This window comes from Rhododendron vialii, chromosome 4a, assembly GCF_030253575.1.
Source record: "Rhododendron vialii isolate Sample 1 chromosome 4a, ASM3025357v1".
Taxonomy (NCBI): domain Eukaryota; kingdom Viridiplantae; phylum Streptophyta; class Magnoliopsida; order Ericales; family Ericaceae; genus Rhododendron; species Rhododendron vialii.
This window is the reverse complement of record NC_080560.1, coordinates 21,334,705-21,347,407: the sequence shown is the minus strand read 5'-3', so window position 1 is coordinate 21,347,407 and position 12,703 is coordinate 21,334,705.

The following is a 12,703-nucleotide window of genomic DNA, read 5'->3' as shown; positions in this document are numbered from 1 at the left end:
TAACCAAAACGGTGCAATACCGTAAGAGTACAACCATACGGTTTCAAACCACACGAAAACGGTGCAATACCGTACGAGTACTTCGTTACGGTACCAAACCACACCAAAACGGTGCAATACCGTACGAGTACTTCGTTACGGTACGAAACCACACCAAAAGGGTACAATACCGTACGAGTACTTCGTTACGGTACCAAACCTAACCAAAACGGTGCAATACCGTACGAGTACATCCATACGGTAACAAACCACACGAAAACGGTGCAATACCGTACGAGTACATCCATACGGTAACAAACCACACCAAAACAGTGCAATACCGTACGAGTACTTCGTTACAGTACCAAACCACACCGAAAGGGTACAATACCGTACGAGTACTTCGATACGGTACAAAACCTAACCAAAACGGTGCAATACCGTACGAGTACATCCATACGGTTTCAAACCACACGAAAACGGTGCAATACCGTACGAGTACTTCGTTACGGTACCAAACCACACCAAAACGGTGCAAAACCGTACGAGTACATCCATACGGTACCAAACCACCCCAAAACGGTTCAATACCGTACGAGTACTTCGTTACGGTACCAAACCACACCAAAAGGGTACAATACCGTACGAGTACTTCGATACGGTACAAAACCTAACCAAAACGGTGCAATACCGTACGAATACATCCATACGGTTTCAAACCACACGAAAATGGTGCAATACCGTACGAGTACTTCGTTACGGTACCAAAGCACACCAAAACGGTGCAAAACCGTACGATTACATCCATACGGTACCAAACCACCCCAAAACGGTTCAATACCGTACGAGTACTTCGTTACGGTACCAAACCACACCAAAAGGGTACAATACCGTACGAGTACTTCGTTACGGTACCAAACCTAACCAAAACGGTGCAATACCATACGAGTACATCCATACGGTACCAAACCACACAAAAACGGTGCAATGCCGTACGAGAAATTCGTTACGGTACCAAACCACACCAAAAGGGTACAATACCATACGAGTACTTCGTTACAGTACCAAACCACACCAAAACGGTGCACAACCGTACGAGTACATCCATACGGTACCAAACCACACCAAAACGGTGCAAAACCGTACGAGTACATCCATACGGTACCAAACCACACCAAAACGGTTTAATACCGTACGAGTACATCCATACGGTACGAAACCACACCAAAACGGTGCAATACCGTACGAGTACTTCGTTACGGTACCAAACCACACCAAAAGGGTACAATACCGTACGAGTACTTCGATACGGTACAAAACCTAACCAAAACGGTGCAATACCGTACGAGTACATCCATACGATTTCAAACCACACGAAAACGGTGCAATACCGTACGAGTACTTCGTTACGGTACCAAACCACACCAAAACGGTGCAAAACCGTACGAGTACATCCATACGGTACCAAACCACCCCAAAACGGTTCAATACCGTACGAGTACTTCGTTACGGTACCAAACCACACCAAAAGGGTACAATACCGTACGAGTACTTCGTTACGGTACCAAGCCTAACCAAAACGGTGCAATACCATACGAGTACATCCATACGGTACCAAACCACACCAAAACGGTGCAATGCCGTACGAGAACTTCGTTACGGTACCAAACCACCCCAAAAGGGTACAATACCATACGAGTACTTCGTTACAGTACCAAACCACACCAAAACGGTGCAAAACCGTACGAGTACATCCATACGGTACCAAACCACACCAAAACGGTGCAAAACCGTACGAGTACATCCATACGGTACCAAACCACACCAAAACGGTGCAAAACCGTACGAGTACATCCATACGGTACCAAACCACACCAAAACGGTTTAATACCGTACGAGTACATCCATACGGTACTAAACCACACCAAAATGGTGCAATACCGTACGAGTACATCCATACGGTACCAAACCGCACCAAAACGGTGCAATACCGTACGAGTATTTCGTTACGGTACCAAACCACACCAAAAGGGTACAATACCGTACGAGTACTTCGTTACGGTACCAAACCACACCAAAACGGTGCAATACCGTTGGAGTACATCCATACGGTAACAAACCAAACCAAAACGGTGCAATACCGTACGAGTACATCCATACGGTACTAAACCACACCAAAACGGTGCAATACCGTACGAGTACATCCATACGGTACCAAACCGCACCAAAACGGTGCAATACCGTACGAGTATTTCGTTACGGTACCAAACCACACCAAAAGGGTACAATACCGTACGAGTACTTCGTTACGGTACCAAACCACACCAAAACGGTGCAATACCGTTGGAGTACATCCATACGGTAACAAACCAAACCAAAACGGTGCAATACCGTACGAGTACTTCGTTACGGTACCAAACCACACCAAAAGGGTACAATACCGTACGAGTACTTCGTTACGGTACCAAACCAAACAAAAACGGTGCAATACCGTACGAGTACATCCATACGGTACCAAACCACACCAAAACGGTGCAATTCCGTACGAGTACATCCATACGGTACCAAACCACACCAAAACGGTGCAATACCATACGAGTACTTCGTTACGGTACCAAACCACACCAAAAGGGTACAACACCGTACGAGTACTTCGTTACGGTACCAAACCACACCAAAACGGTGCAATACCGCACGAGTACATCCATACGGTACTAAACCACATAAAAACGGTGCAATACCGTACGAGTACATCCTTACGGTACCAAACCACACCAAAACGGTGCAATACCGTACGAGTACTTGGTTACGGTACCAAACCACCCCAAAAGGGTACAATAACGTATGAGTACTTCGTTACGGTACCAAACCTAACCAAAACGGTGCAATACCGTACGAGTACATCCATACGGTACAAAACCACACCAAAACGGTGCAATACCGTACGAGTACTTCGTTACGGTACCAAACCACACCAAAAGGGTACAATACCGTACGAGTACTTCGATACGGTACCCAATCTAACCAAAACGGTGCAATACCGTACGAGTACAACCATACGGTTTCAAACCACACGAAAACGGTGCAATACCGTACGAGTACTTCGTTACGGTACCAAACCACACCAAAACGGTGCAAAACCGTACGAGTACATCCATACGGTACCAAACCATCCCAAAACGGTGCAATACCGTACGAGTACTTCGTTACGGTACGAAACCACACCAAAAGGGTACAATACCGTACGAGTACTTCGTTACGGTACCAAACCTAACAAAAACGGTGCAATACCGTACGAGTACATCCATACGGTACCAAACCACACCAAAACGGTGCAATACCGTACGAGTACATCCATACGGTAACAAACCACACCAAAACAGTGCAATACCGTACGAGTACTTCGTTACGGTACCAAACCACCCCAAAAGGGTACAATATCGTACGAGTACTTCGTTACGGTACGAAACCACACCAAAAGGGTACAATACCGTACGAGTACTTCGTTACGGTACCAAACCTAACCAAAACGGTGCAATACCGTACGAGTACATCCATACGGTAACAAACCACACCAAAACGATGCAATACCGTACGAGTACATCCATACGGTACCAAACCACACCAAAACGGTGCAATACCATACGAGTACTTCGTTACGGTACCAAACCACACCAAAAGGGTACAACACCGTACGAGTACTTCGTTACGGTACCAAACCACACCAAAACGGTGCAATACCGCACGAGTACATCCATACGGTACTAAACCACATAAAAACGGTGCAATACCGTACGAGTACATCCTTACGGTACCAAACCACACCAAAACGGTGCAATACCGTACGAGTACTTGGTTACGGTACCAAACCACCCCAAAAGGGTACAATAACGTATGAGTACTTCGTTACGGTACCAAACCTAACCAAAACGGTGCAATACCGTACGAGTACATCCATACGGTACCAAACCACACCAAAACGGTGCAATACCGTACGAGTACTTCGTTACGGTACCAAACCACACCAAAAGGGTACAATACCGTACGAGTACTTCGATACGGTACAAAACCTAACCAAAACGGTGCAATACCGTACGAATACATCCATACGGTTTCAAACCACACGAAAATGGTGCAATACCGTACGAGTACTTCGTTACGGTACCAAAGCACACCAAAACGGTGCAAAACCGTACGAGTACATCCATACGGTACCAAACCACCCCAAAACGGTTCAATACCGTACGAGTACTTCGTTACGGTACCAAACCACACCAAAAGGGTACAATACCGTACGAGTACTTCGTTACGGTACCAAACCTAACCAAAACGGTGCAATACCATACGAGTACATCCATACGGTACCAAACCACACAAAAACGGTGCAATGCCGTACGAGAAATTCGTTACGGTACCAAACCACACCAAAAGGGTACAATACCATACGAGTACTTCGTTACAGTACCAAACCACACCAAAACGGTGCACAACCGTACGAGTACATCCATACGATACCAAACCACACCAAAACGGTGCAAAACCGTACGAGTACATCCATACGGTACCAAACCACACCAAAACGGTTTAATACCGTACGAGTACATCCATACGGTACGAAACAACACCAAAACGGTGCAATACCGTACGAGTACTTCGTTACGGTACCAAACCACACCAAAAGGGTACAATACCGTACGAGTACTTCGATACGGTACAAAACCTAACCAAAACGGTGCAATACCGTACGAGTACATCCATACGATTTCAAACCACACGAAAACGGTGCAATACCGTACGAGTACTTCGTTACGGTACCAAACCACACCAAAACGGTGCAAAACCGTACGAGTACATCCATACGGTACCAAACCACCCCAAAACGGTTCAATACCGTACGAGTACTTCGTTACGGTACCAAACCACACCAAAAGGGTACAATACCGTACGAGTACTTCGTTACGGTACCAAGCCTAACCAAAACGGTGCAATACCATACGAGTACATCCATACGGTACAAAACCACACCAAAACGGTGCAATGCCGTACGAGAACTTCGTTACGGTACCAAACCACCCCAAAAGGGTACAATACCATACGAGTACTTCGTTACAGTACCAAACCACACCAAAACGGTGCAAAACCGTACGAGTACATCCATACGGTACCAAACCACACCAAAACGGTGCAAAACCGTACGAGTACATCCATACGGTACCAAACCACACCAAAACGGTGCAAAACCGTACGAGTACATCCATACGGTACCAAACCACACCAAAACGGTTTAATACCGTACGAGTACATCCATACGGTACTAAACCACACCAAAATGGTGCAATACCGTACGAGTACATCCATACGGTACCAAACCGCACCAAAACGGTGCAATACCGTACGAGTATTTCGTTACGGTACCAAACCACACCAAAAGGGTACAATACCGTACGAGTACTTCGTTACGGTACCAAACCACACCAAAACGGTGCAATACCGTTGGAGTACATCCATACGGTAACAAACCAAACCAAAACGGTGCAATACCGTACGAGTACATCCATACGGTACTAAACCACACCAAAACGGTGCAATACCGTACGAGTACATCCATACGGTACCAAACCGCACCAAAACGGTGCAATACCGTACGAGTATTTCGTTACGGTACCAAACCACACCAAAAGGGTACAATACCGTACGAGTACTTCGTTACGGTACCAAACCACACCAAAACGGTGCAATACCGTTGGAGTACATCCATACGGTAACAAACCAAACCAAAACGGTGCAATACCGTACGAGTACTTCGTTACGGTACCAAACCACACCAAAAGGGTACAATACCGTACGAGTACTTCGTTACGGTACCAAACCAAACAAAAACGGTGCAATACCGTACGAGTACATCCATACGGTACCAAACCACACCAAAACGGTGCAATTCCGTACGAGTACATCCATACGGTACCAAACCACACCAAAACGGTGCAATACCATACGAGTACTTCGTTACGGTACCAAACCACACCAAAAGGGTACAACACCGTACGAGTACTTCGTTACGGTACCAAACCACACCAAAACGGTGCAATACCGCACGAGTACATCCATACGGTACTAAACCACATAAAAACGGTGCAATACCGTACGAGTACATCCTTACGGTACCAAACCACACCAAAACGGTGCAATACCGTACGAGTACTTGGTTACGGTACCAAACCACCCCAAAAGGGTACAATAACGTATGAGTACTTCGTTACGGTACCAAACCTAACCAAAACGGTGCAATACCGTACGAGTACATCCATACGGTACCAAACCACACCAAAACGGTGCAATACCGTACGAGTACTTCGTTACGGTACCAAACCACACCAAAAGGGTACAATACCGTACGAGTACTTCGATACGGTACCCAATCTAACCAAAACGGTGCAATACCGTACGAGTACAACCATACGGTTTCAAACCACACGAAAACGGTGCAATACCGTACGAGTACTTCGTTACGGTACCAAACCACACCAAAACGGTGCAAAACCGTACGAGTACATCCATACGGTACCAAACCATCCCAAAACGGTGCAATACCGTACGAGTACTTCGTTACGGTACGAAACCACACCAAAAGGGTACAATACCGTACGAGTACTTCGTTACGGTACCAAACCTAACAAAAACGGTGCAATACCGTACGAGTACATCCATACGGTACCAAACCACACCAAAACGGTGCAATACCGTACGAGTACATCCATACGGTAACAAACCACACCAAAACAGTGCAATACCGTACGAGTACTTCGTTACGGTACCAAACCACCCCAAAAGGGTACAATATCGTACGAGTACTTCGTTACGGTACGAAACCACACCAAAAGGGTACAATACCGTACGAGTACTTCGTTACGGTACCAAACCTAACCAAAACGGTGCAATACCGTACGAGTACATCCATACGGTAACAAACCACACCAAAACGATGCAATACCGTACGAGTACATCCATACGGTACCAAACCACACCAAAACGGTGCAATACCATACGAGTACTTCGTTACGGTACCAAACCACACCAAAAGGGTACAACACCGTACGAGTACTTCGTTACGGTACCAAACCACACCAAAACGGTGCAATACCGCACGAGTACATCCATACGGTACTAAACCACATAAAAACGGTGCAATACCGTACGAGTACATCCTTACGGTACCAAACCACACCAAAACGGTGCAATACCGTACGAGTACTTGGTTACGGTACCAAACCACCCCAAAAGGGTACAATAACGTATGAGTACTTCGTTACGGTACAAAACCTAACCAAAACGGTGCAATACCGTACGAGTACATCCATACGGTACCAAACCACACCAAAACGGTGCAATACCGTACGAGTACTTCGTTACGGTACCAAACCACACCAAAAGGGTACAATACCGTACGAGTACTTCGATACGGTACCCAATCTAACCAAAACGGTGCAATACCGTACGAGTACAACCATACGGTTTCAAACCACACGAAAACGGTGCAATACCGTACGAGTACTTCGTTACGGTACCAAACCACACCAAAACGGTGCAAAACCGTACGAGTACATCCATACGGTACCAAACCATCCCAAAACGGTGCAATACCGTACGAGTACTTCGTTACGGTACGAAACCACACCAAAAGGGTACAATACCGTACGAGTACTTTGTTACGGTACCAAACCTAACAAAAACGGTGCAATACCGTACGAGTACATCCATACGGTACCAAACCACACCAAAACGGTGCAATACCGTACGAGTACATCCATACGGTAACAAACCACACCAAAACAGTGCAATACCGTACGAGTACTTCGTTACGGTACCAAACCACCCCAAAAGGGTACAATATCGTACGAGTACTTCGTTACGGTACGAAACCACACCAAAAGGGTACAATACCGTACGAGTACTTCGTTACGGTACCAAACCTAACCAAAACGGTGCAATACCGTACGAGTACATCCATACGGTAACAAACCACACCAAAACGATGCAATACCGTACGAGTACATCCATACGGTACCAAACCACACCAAAACGGTGCAATACCGTACGACTACTTCGTTACGGTACCAAACCACACCAAAAGGGTACAATACCGTACGAGTACTTCGATACGGTACCAAAAACCAAACCAAAATGGTGAAATACCGTACGAGTACAACCATACGGTTTCAATCCACACGAAAACGGTGCAATACCGTACTAGTACTTCGTTACGGTACCAAACCACACCAAAACGGTGCAAAACCGTACAAGTACATCCATACGGTACCAAACCACACTAAAACGGTGCAATACCGTACGAGTACTTCGTTACGGTACGAAACCACACCAAAAGGTACAATACCGTACGAGTACTTCGTTACGGTACCAACCTAACCAAAACGGTGCAATACCGTACGAGTACATCCACACGGTACCAAACCACACCAAAACGGTGCAATACCGTACGAGTACATCCATACGGTAACAAACCACACCAAAACAGTGCAATACCGTACGAGTACTTCGTTACGGTACCAAACCACACCAAAAGGGTACAATACCGTACGAGTACTTCGTTACGGTACCAAACCAAACCAAAACGGTGCAATTCCGTACGAGTACATCCAAACGGTACCAAACCACACCCAAACGGTGTAATACCGTACGAGTACATCCATACGGTAACAAACCACACCAAAACAGTGCAATACCGTACGAGTACTTCGTTACGGTACCAAACCACATCAAAAGGGTACAATACCGTACGAGTACTTCGTTACGGTACCAAACCAAACCAAAATGGTTCAATACCTACGAGTACATCCATACGGTACTAAACCACACCAAAACGGTGCAATACCGTACGAGTACATCCATACGGTACCAAACCACACCAAAACGGTGCAATACCATACGAGTACTTCATTACCGTACCAAACCACACCAAAAGGGTGCAACACCGTACGAGTACTTCGTTACGGTACCAAACCACACCAAAACGGTGCAATACCGTACGAGTACATCCATACCGTAACAAACCACACAAAAACAGTGCAATACCGTACGAGTACTTCGTTACGGTACCAAACCACACCAAAAGGGTACAATACCGTACGAGTACTTCGTTACGATACCAAACCAAACAAAATCGGTGCAATACCGTACGAGTACATCCATACGGTACCAAACCACACCAAAACGGTGCAATACCGTACGAGTACTTCGTTACGGTACCAAACCACACCAAAAGGGTACAATACCGTACGAGTACTTCGTTACGGTACCAAACCACACCAAAAGGATACAATACCGTACGAGTACTTCGTTACGGTACCAAACCACATGAAAACGGTGCAATACCGTACGAGTACTTCGTTACGGTACCAAACCTCACCAAAACGGTGCAAAACCGTACGAGTACATCCATACGGTACCAAACCATCCCAAAACGGTGCAATACCGTACGAGTACTTCGTTACGGTACGAAACCACACCAAAAGGGTACAATACCGTACGAGTACTTCGTTACGGTACCAAACCAAACCAAAACGGTGCAATACCTACGAGTACATCCATACGGTACTAAACCACACCAAAACTGTGCAATACCGTACGAGTTCATCCATACGGTAACAAACCACACCAAAACGGTGCAATACCATACGAGTACTTCATTACCGTACCAAACGACACCAAAAGGGTACAATACCGTACGAGTACTTCGTTACGGTACCAAACCAAACCAAAACGGTGCAATACCGTACGAGTACATCCATACGGTACCAAACGACAGCAAAACGGTGCAATACCGTACGAGTACATCCATACGGTACCAAACCACACCAAAAGGGTACAATACCGTACGAGTACTTCGTTACGGTACCAAACCAAACCAAATCGGTGCAATACCGTACGAGTACATCCATACGGTACCAAACCACACCAAAACGGTGCAATACCGTACGAGTACATCGTTACGGTACCAAACCACACCAAAACGGTGGAATACCGTACGAGTACATCCATACCGTAACAAACCACACCAAAATAGTTCAATACCGTACGAGTACTTCCTTACGGTACCAAACCACACCAAAAGGGTACAATACCGTACGAGTAATTCGTTACGGTACCAAACCAAACCAAAATAGTGCAATACCGTACGAGTACATCCATACGGTACCAAACCACACCAAAACGGTGCAATACCGTACGAGTACATCCATACGGTACCAAACCACACCAAAACGGTGCAATGCCGTACGAGTACTTCGTTACGGTACCAAACAACACCAAAAGGGTGCAATACCTTACGAGTATTTCGTTACAGTACCAAACCACACCAAAACGGTGCAAAACCGTACGAGTACATCCATACGGTACCAAACCACACCAAAACGGTGCAATACCGTACGAGTACTTCGTTACGGTACCAAACCACACCAAAAGGGTACAATACCGTACGAGTACTTCGTTACGGTACCAAACCAAACCAAATCGGAGCAATACCGTACGAGTACATCCATACGGTACCAAACCACACCAAAACGGTGCAATACCGTACGAGTACATCCATACGGTACCAAACCACCCAAAAACTGTTCAATACCGTACGAGTACTTCGTTACGGTACCAAACCACACCAAAAGGATAGAATACCGTACGAGTACTTCGTTACGGTACCAAACCAAACCAAAACGGTGCAATTCCGTACGAGCACATCCATGCGGTACCAAACCACACCAAAACGGTGCAATACCGTACGAGTACATCCATACGGTACCAAACCACACCAAAACGGTGCAATACCATACGAGTACTTCGTTACGGTACCAAACCACACCAAAAGGGTACAACACGGTACGAGTACTTCGTTACGGTACCAAACCACACCAAAACGGTGCAATACCGTACGAGTACATCGTTACAGTACCAAACCACACCAAAACGGTGCAATACCGTACGAGTACATCCATATCGTAACTAACCACACCAAAACAGGGCAATACCGTACGAGTACTTCGTTACGGTACCAAACCACACCAAAAGGGTACAATACCGTACGAGTACTTCGTTACGGTACCAAACCAAACCAAATCGGAGCAATACCATACGAGTACATCCATACGATACCAAACCACACCAAAACGGTGCAATACCGTACGAGTACATCCATACGGTACTAAACCACCCAAAAACGGTTCAATACCGTACGAGTACTTCGTTACGGTACCAAACCACACCAAAAGGGTTCAATACCGTACGAGTACTTCGTTACGGTACCAAACCAAACCAAATCGGTGCAATACCGTACGAGTACATCCATACGGTACCAAACCACACCAAAACGGTGCAATACCGTACGAGTACATCAATACGGTACCAAACCACCCAAAAACGGTTCAATACCGTACGAGTACTTCGTTACGGTACCAAACCACACCAAAAGGGTACAATACCGTACGAGTACTTCGTTACGGTACCAAACCAAACAAAATCGGTGCAATACCGTACGAGTACATCCATACGGTACCAAACCAAACCAAAACGGTGCAATACCGTACGAGTACATCAGTACGGTACCAAACCACCCAAAAACGGTTCAATACCGTACGAGTACTTCGTTACGGTACCAAACCACACCAAAAGGATACAATACCGTACGAGTACTTCGTTACGGTACCAAACCAAACCAAAACGGTGCAATTCCGTACGAGTACATCCATACGGTACCAAACCACACCAAAACGGTGCAATACCGTACGAGTACATCCATACGGTACCAAACCACACCAAAACGGTGCAATACCATACGAGTACTTCGTTACGGTACCAAACCACACCAAAAGGGTACAACACCGTACGAGTACTTCGTTACGGTACCAAACCACACCAAAACGGTGCAATACCGTACGAGTACATCATTACAGTACCAAACCACACCAAAACTGTGCAATACCGTACGAGTACATCCATACCGTAACAAACCACACCAAAACAGTGCAATACCGTACGAGTACTTCGTTACGGTACCAAACCACACCAAAAGGGTACAATACCGTACGAGTACTTCGTTACGGTACCAAACCAAACCAAATCGGAGCAATACCGTACGAGTACATCCATACGGTACCAAACCACACCAAAACGGTGCAATAACGTACGAGTACATCCATACGGTACCAAACCACCCAAAAACGGTTCAATACCGTACGAGTACTTCGTTACGGTACCAAACCACACCAAAAGGATACAATACCGTACGAGTACTTCGTTACGGTACTAAACCAAACCAAAACGGTGCAATTCCGTACGAGTACATCCATACGGTACCAAACCACACCAAAACGGTGCAATACCGTACGAGTACATCCATACGGTACCAAACCACACCAAAACGGTGCAATACCATACGAGTACTTCGTTACGGTACCAAACCACACCAAAAGGGGACAACACCGTACGAGTACTTCGTTACGGTACCAAACCACACCAAAACGGTGCAATACCGTACGAGTACATCGTTACAGTACCAAACCACACCAAAACGGTGCAATACCGTACGAGTACATCCATATCGTAACAAACCACACCAAAACAGTGCAATACCGTACGAGTACTTCGTTACGGTACCAAACCACACCAAAAGGGTACAATACCGTACGAGTACTTCGTTACGGTACCAAACCAAACC